This window comes from Formica exsecta, unplaced genomic scaffold (assembly GCF_003651465.1).
Source record: "Formica exsecta isolate Colony F162 unplaced genomic scaffold, ASM365146v1 scaffold106, whole genome shotgun sequence".
Classification (NCBI taxonomy): Eukaryota; Metazoa; Arthropoda; class Insecta; order Hymenoptera; family Formicidae; genus Formica; species Formica exsecta.
Genome location: NW_021848400.1, coordinates 500,264 through 508,082, shown reverse-complemented (window position 1 = coordinate 508,082; position 7,819 = coordinate 500,264). Strand labels below are relative to the sequence as shown.

The window sequence follows — 7,819 nt, the reverse complement described above, 5'->3', positions numbered from 1 at the left end:
GGGAAAGAGGGGGGAAGAGCAGAAGAACGGATAAAAGGCATTCGTTGCCAGATAGGACATAGAGAAGCCCCCTGTAATGTTACAGAATTTATCTTACAGAATTTTTATCGATCCTGTGCGAGAAGCTGCGAAATCGAATAGAGCGATGACGGCACTAAAAGCTCGAAATTTTTCATTCGGCGATATCGCGGCCGAGAGTTAGCGTTCTGCTTTCCTCTCTCAAAACGGAAAAGATAACGTTATATCGACGAAGTTCGCGGATGAACCGAGCGATTGGAATGACTCGAAAGAGGCGGGACGTTGAAAGTTTTCAGTCCAATTAAATTTTTCTCTCTTGTTTTTTTCTCTTCTCCACCCGAAGATCGAGCGAACGAGATCTTTCCGCTTACGCGGATCGATTGAAAACAAGTTTTTCTAATTTCCAAGGATGATCGAATGTTTGTTCGAGGCCCATCGCGTTTCACGCTTCTTTTTCCTTCCACGTTTCGAAGAGCCAGAGAGTCGCAAAACGTATATATGTAACATGCTATACATTTATCGTATCGTGTAGATTGACACACGCTGTGACAGTCCAGTATATAAATCAGATGTGATCGATGATGGATAGAAATTTGTGTGTATGCATTCATCATTCGTAATATCTCGTAGATAAGCAAAGAGTCCTCGAGGAAGCGATATTATTTCAGAGGATATTTATCTCTCAAATTAGTGTAATAAATTATATGGTGTATGATTCATGAGATTTATAAAACGTGATATTAACAGTATTAACATATGAGAAGCAAGATTTCTTCCAGATTTTACTTCTTTTGTAGATTACTTTGTGCAATATTAATATGCACATTACAATATATATGTAAAATATATCATATAGATAAATTATATGATAGAGAAACATCGATCTATCGATTTTTTTTCTAAAGAATGAGAGAATCTCTCTTCTCTCTCTCTCTTTCACAGAAACTTTGTAATGATAAGTATAATGCTTGCAGGGGAAAACACGATTTCAATGTCTCGCCTCTCGATGTTTCGCAAATTTACTCTCGCGTGGATACACATAATGGTTCTCACAGAATACGCGGAATGAGAAGACCAAGGCGTTTTCCGCTTGGCGTTCGCTTTTGGTTCGCGTAACTGCGCCGGCAAAGTCATTGGTCTAACGCAGTCTAAAAACTTGCCGAAGAGATATTCAGCGAAGTATGCGGGATTTCCCTTTTAGAAAGACGCGGGCACGGATGCGATCACGCGGCCGATCGCACTCATTTCTTCCCTCGTTCCATCCAATACGACTGGTTTGACTGGATTATGCGATATACGGCGATCCCCTTGACATTTTTTAATATCTCGCTTCGTTTCCGAGAAATACGCCCGCGTCACTATAAATGCCTCACCCTGTATATATATGTATAGTCCGCTTAAGCTCTTTTATAGTAATCACATTCATGATAGGGCGAACGGCATCGGTGTGCAGCGGTATTACAGCGTATTTATACAACGGCTGTATAATTTTCTTCGGGCTGCGGGATATATATACATAGAGTGAGAGAAAGAGAGCATATATTCCTCATTCGCCAAATACGACCGCAACGATTAACGTGCATCGCTTACGCGGAGCGCTTTTACGATAATTGTTATGATAACAGTCGCGTTCCTGCCTGCTGTTTCGGTACAAATTTTACGTTTTGGGGAGGATCAGCCCCGACGTCTTATGCAAATTAACGCGATTCCGACTTAATAGACCCGTGGTACCAATTACCGCTAGCATTGTTCTATTCCCGGCCGTTTCTGTTTCGCAAACACGCTCAGCCACTCTAAACGGTCACAATTGCTTTGATTTGGCGTACAAGAAACTCACGTCGCATTCTAATATGGTGTGAAGCTGATAATGTGTTAGGATAGCATCAATTAAAATGCTTTTAATGTAATCGAAATCAAAGTTCTTTTTGTATTAATCTCTCAGTTAATCGCGTTTCGAATATATAAAGTAAACTATGACATAAAAATTATATATGTTTTTTAAGCAATTAATAATAATTATCAATGGAATTTATATGGCAATATAAAATGCGCGTCAGAAATTATGATACAACCGACAAAGAGATGATTCATGAAAAAATAAGTTATAAATGTAAAAAAGCTTTTTATGCATGCCTTTGTTTTCTACAAAATTAATTATAAATTAATAAATTAATAAAAAAATAATAATATATTTTCACTATTTTAAGCGTAAATAATCTGACGTTATATATATTATCAAATTCATCTCGACGGTAGCGATCAAAATTATATAAAAAGATTGCATAATATTCCATTACAGAAATAAACATAATATTGATACTTTACACATAACTTCTCCGACAACTTAAGTTATATCAAATTGTTTTACTAAAAAATTGTATTATATAAATTTATAATAGCCGTTGTCAAAATAAATTTGACGATATACGCTACAGGCTTAAAAAAACCTAAATATTAAATTTTCAACCTCTAAGTTTTAATTTTCTCGCAATATCAAGAATAGCCTCTTTCTCTTCCGTGTACAGAAAAGAATTTCTTCTGTAAAACGCATTCTCTATTTTCGTATGGAAAGGAATCATCATCTCCCTGCTTTTGTACCACGATTATGGAACGCATCTCGTCTAAGGCGGAAACGTGACTCATTTAGGGTTGCGAGAGCACTTAGGCATACGTGCGTGCGCGCGCGCAGCGAACGTACGACCGATTATATGCCGCACGTAAGTTCGCGGTAAACCAGAATCCGGAGCGTCGAATCTCGCGGCACTGGCAGAAATGCGTGGCCGCATTCCGTATTCTGCGAACTACTACCCTGTTAACGGCAGCAAAACTGGCCATCTCGGCCCGACGATCAAAGCATACGGACCGGGCACGTATAGCGCTTTATCGGCGGCGATTTCACCCCGTTGCGCGTAAATCCGCAGGTTTACGATGTTAATTCAACTTTTACGGGAGATCGCGAGCGTGACAATTCCATCCTCCGGGCGAACTCCCGCTCAGACGGATAAACGGATCAACGAAATAGAGTCGAGCGTCCGTTATACCGACATGATATGCGATTAAGAAGGATTTACATGACGCATGATACACGTGGAGGCGCGTACAGATATAATTCATTATGTATCGTACACATATCGCTCTACTTACTCTCTTCATATTCACTCTTTATTGTTTATTTTAAAGTTGCATATATATGGGTGTATGCACGTGACAATCGCGGGTGAAAGTGATACTGTCAGATATCATGAACGCGAAATTTGACCGATTTTCTATCTGTGTTTATCGCGGATCGATATTTATTGCAGTATGCAATGTTCGCACCAACGTTAACATATATCGCATAAAATGTATGACTATTAAACGCGGAAACGGGATTATTATTGTAAGTGGACATGCTCATAAATGTCACGTAATTCACAATGCAATTTGCCGGCGCCGTATAACGTCAACGAAATTATTAATCGGATCACCCTTCTGACCATATGAATTTTGAAGTAACAATGCGTTCGTAATATCCACGTGTCGTAATACTCGCTTTTGTTCGTGTAATCCCTGCGGCTTGAAGATGAGAATTACAGCGCATAAATATACAGTAATGACTTACCGAATTATACACACATTATCAAATTATACAAATTCTGATAAATATATACGTATATACATATTGTACATATAAATCTATTAATAGTAAAATGTTATATATATAAACTCTATTTGCTATAACAACTGCTAATATATATTTGAGTTTATATTCCTATAGAAAACACATTTATTCCATTAATTCAAAGCGTATTTATCGTCTAATTGTATATATGCACAGTAAATTTATAAAATATACAATTCCAGTGAATAAATTTGGAAACGGACGATGGTGTATTCATGGTTACGTTGATAGCAATTTGTGAAATTGATTGCAGAAAATTAATGGATATGTGCAATAGGAATTAATTAATGTGGTACTTTCATTCGAATCCATTCGTGGCTGTACACTATTTCAAAATTAAGTTATGTACGTATTAGATAGATATATCATACACGGTGTATTTTCAAACTAGTTTAAGTTAACAGATGATATCTTTTACTATTTATCTAAATACTTGATATATTGACGACTCCGTGTCTGACTTCCATGAAGAACGACTTCCATGTCTTGTAAATTTAAATCCCAAATAATGAATCACCGTAATCCATAATAAGGTGAACCTAGTTACGATTGAAGTTTTATTCAAGTAGGACATCATTTAAGTCAGTTAAGCTACTTTATCAAACTTTTTTGCACCGAGTAAATTGGAATCACGAGACTTCTCGATCGCTATATATATGTATATCGTATCGTCTGAGTCTCCAATAAAGAATAAATTTACGTAAAATTTTCTGACAAGTATATTATGCTCGTTATTACAAGCGTAAAAATGAACAGTTTTGAAATACGATACGTGGCTTTGAAGTTAACTTTCTACAATGCCACGTCTGTATTAAGACCACCGAAACAATCTTAATCAATTGATGTATTGCTACGAAGTGAACTTCGAAAAGGCTCAGTATTTCCGCCATTTTTCAATACTCAATCAATTCCAACTTGATTTGATTCTTATGGACAATAATTATTCTCCTATGTATTTCAAAAGATTCTCGGAAAAACTTTCGAATTTTATATGAAAGTTCCCGATAGAGAGAATGAGGGAGAGAAAGAGAGAGAGAGAGAGAGAGAGTTTCTGGCAGTTTCGTACTCTCGAGATTTCATCGTTCATTGCCGAACGATATCGACAAAGGTTCGCTATGATCGGGAGAGAAGCTTATTACCGCTCTCTGTTGTATTGTATACTACGATAGAAATCGGTAGTAGTTCGCGACGTATTCTCTTCGTTGAAACAGTACGATCAGCGTAATTGCTCGACTGGTAGAGAAACTCGTCGGAAATTCGCGGCCATGGGCAATCCCTTTGAGGAAAATTTTAGGATTCTAACGTGAGCGCCCCATGCAAGGCGACCGACAGTCCGACAAAACGGTTCCTTTTGAAGCATTTCACCTTTGTTCAAGCGGAACCTCGTACGGTAACTTGACTGACAGAGACAATGTGCATTCGATCCTGCGTAAATCCGAATCGGAAGAAGAAACGGGAATTACAATAATCAAAATTGCTCGAATCAAAAGGGGTTAGTTGTCGAAAATCGAAGGTCGAATTTCAATTTAATTATTTGGCAATTAATTCACGGATTCCGTAATTGCGTAATGAATAATCTATATAATCGGCTGCTTTGTTCATTAATAATAACCGTCGGTATAGTTTCGTCATTAAAATAATAACGGCAAAATCATCACGCTGTATCGTTAATAAACAGTTCCGAATCACGACGCGGACGGCGGATGCATTTGCGAATTCATTAAATCCGTTGTATAATCGTGCAATGCAACGTCGAAAATTCGTATTGGCCGTATTGCTGTTTACAACGTGGCCGTCTGGCAATTTCGCGAATACGCATGAGTGCTCATAGATCAAATATTGAGATATATAGATATAACTTGTTCATTGTCAAACAGTATCGATAAAGCTTCGCTAGAATCGGGAAAACTTATTAACGACGAGGTGTTATTAATTAAAGAACGTCATTATTTGCAAAAGTAACTCTTTCACTAATGTTTGGGAAAGAATGTTTAGAAAAATTGTGCCAAGTATTAAACATCATCCATATTAATCTGCACGGTAGTCATTTCCTCTCTCTTGCTTTCTCTCTCTCTCTCTCTCTCTCTCTCTCTCTCTCTCTCTCTCTCTCTCCACAGGAAGAATATATAAATGAGTTGCATAAGTATATGATAGCGAATGATAATTAGTTCGCGCAGAGCCAGGAAGACGAGCGTTGCAAAAGTACGTGGAATAAAAATATAGCAGGAGAATATGCGTCGGGATACTTGGATATCTAGTTACTTATTCGCATAGTTTATACACGTGTCTGTTAACATCGGCGCGGAATATACGCGATAATCTTTCTCGGACTTCCTCGAAAGCTCGCGAGATTATTCTAAACCGACATTTCTTGCCGACGAATTTTCTCTACCTTTAATAATTAATAACTGGCATTTACGCGCGGATCCTGTCAGCGCAAAGGCAAGAGCAGAGAGGAGGGACATCATTCTACGATCAAAGATTCATCGCGCTTAAGTTAAGGGATACATTTCCCAGCGCACTCGGGCAGTTTAAGACGGCTTAGACTGACTTCGTAGCGAGCTCGGGCATATTTCGCTGTTGTAGGACGACTAGGACGAGCACTAGAACGACTCTTCCGCGGAAAATGTTAAGCTACGCTTTTATGCCGGAGTGATAATGGGCCCGAGAAAAAGAGAAAGAGAGAGGGAGAGAGAGAGAGAGAAAAAGAAAGGAAGAGATTGTTTCCTTTTATTCTCGTGGATATAATAATATAATGTCTGCCACGTCGTTGCACCTCGAGGTCTCGGTCGTCGGGACCAGCTAGCTAGTACCTCTACCGTCTCTACTACGTAAGGAAGCTATTCATTTTAACGTGAAACTTTAAGCCACCGCGCTGTAATAAGGTAGGAGAAACTTTAATAGACGCGTTTTAAGGATATGCCCCGTCCTTTTTCCTGCCGCACGGAGACGTTTTAGATAACCTAAGGAAGCACGCCGGAGCAGGCTTTGCCAGCCCTTTACCGCTCTTTTAATTTTTGTCCACGTTTTTCAGAAGTTTCATAAACGATGTAAATTAATTATACACACACAATATATTTATTCTGAAAATATATTTCTCGTACAATAATACGTTATCAAAATATATCGCGCAATAATGTTATTCGAGGAATAATATCTTGCAGAAGAGATTATGTTAATATTTATGCGAGCAACCTGTATATACACAAATTTATTCGGCATCATATTAATCTTCACATAAATATGACTAATATGGCTTGAAATATTAGATGATAAAATGTAATTTGCAATATTCTCGGACATTAAAGCGCATTCGGCCTTCTGCATTTTACATCAGATGATTAATGAGTTGCATATCGATGAATCATTATTACAGTAGTCGATTAAAAACAGATTTACTCTCTACAAAAATACCCTGTAAATTTTTCTGTAGTTTACAAAGCTGCTGAGAGAATAACGAGTATGCAAAAAATTATTACATAAGTATGATAATTCGATTGAACTTGCCGAGTTATAAAAATCGTGATCAATAATAATTTATATGTAAATATCAAATATTAAAACATATAAATAAATCATAAATTACGCGAGCGATATATGTGCTATTAAAATCTTTAAAAGTAATATAAAGTAATATAAAAGTAATAAAATACAAATTTTAAAAAATATATACATTATATAATTGTTAAACATATTTATTTTTTAACTGATTTTTAGAAAATTATTTTGCAACTTGCATAATTTTGCGCCGCGTATATTTATCTGTAGGAAACTAACTGCGCTATACATTTGCCTGCGGAAGTAAACTCTTGTGGCGACTCTTATTTGTGACTCGTATTTCTCCAAACCAATAACTGACTTTGCATTATATTCTTAGCGAACGTACAAAACATGATTATAATGTTTACATGATTAATGTTATAAATTCGTGCTACTTATAAACTTCGTGTTGCGTTATGAAATGTAACTAAAAACGAAGATAGAGATCTCCATTAATCACAACCCTTTCCCCCCTCACGAGAAATAAATATTGGATATTTGACATAATTAGATATTAATTTATTGCTCCCATAATAAACAGAAATTTAGTTTGTACACAAGTAATCTGTAAAGTTATAAATCTTCTAAACAATGATGAAA

General features: G+C 36.8%; 2 protein-coding genes across 2 annotated transcripts in view; one reads left to right on the top strand and one right to left on the bottom strand.

Annotated features, from left to right (window-relative positions):
- The window catches only part of LOC115234262 (suppressor of lurcher protein 1), a gene marked incomplete at its 5' end in the record, with an annotated part of 296,609 nt that overhangs the window by 12,309 nt on the left and 276,481 nt on the right, over nt 1-7,819 (top strand). The window lies entirely within an intron of this gene.
- Nucleotides 1-7,819, bottom strand: part of LOC115234270 — a gene marked incomplete at its 3' end in the record, with an annotated part of 63,759 nt that overhangs the window by 55,128 nt on the left and 812 nt on the right. The gene's annotated exons all lie outside the window — the stretch shown is intronic.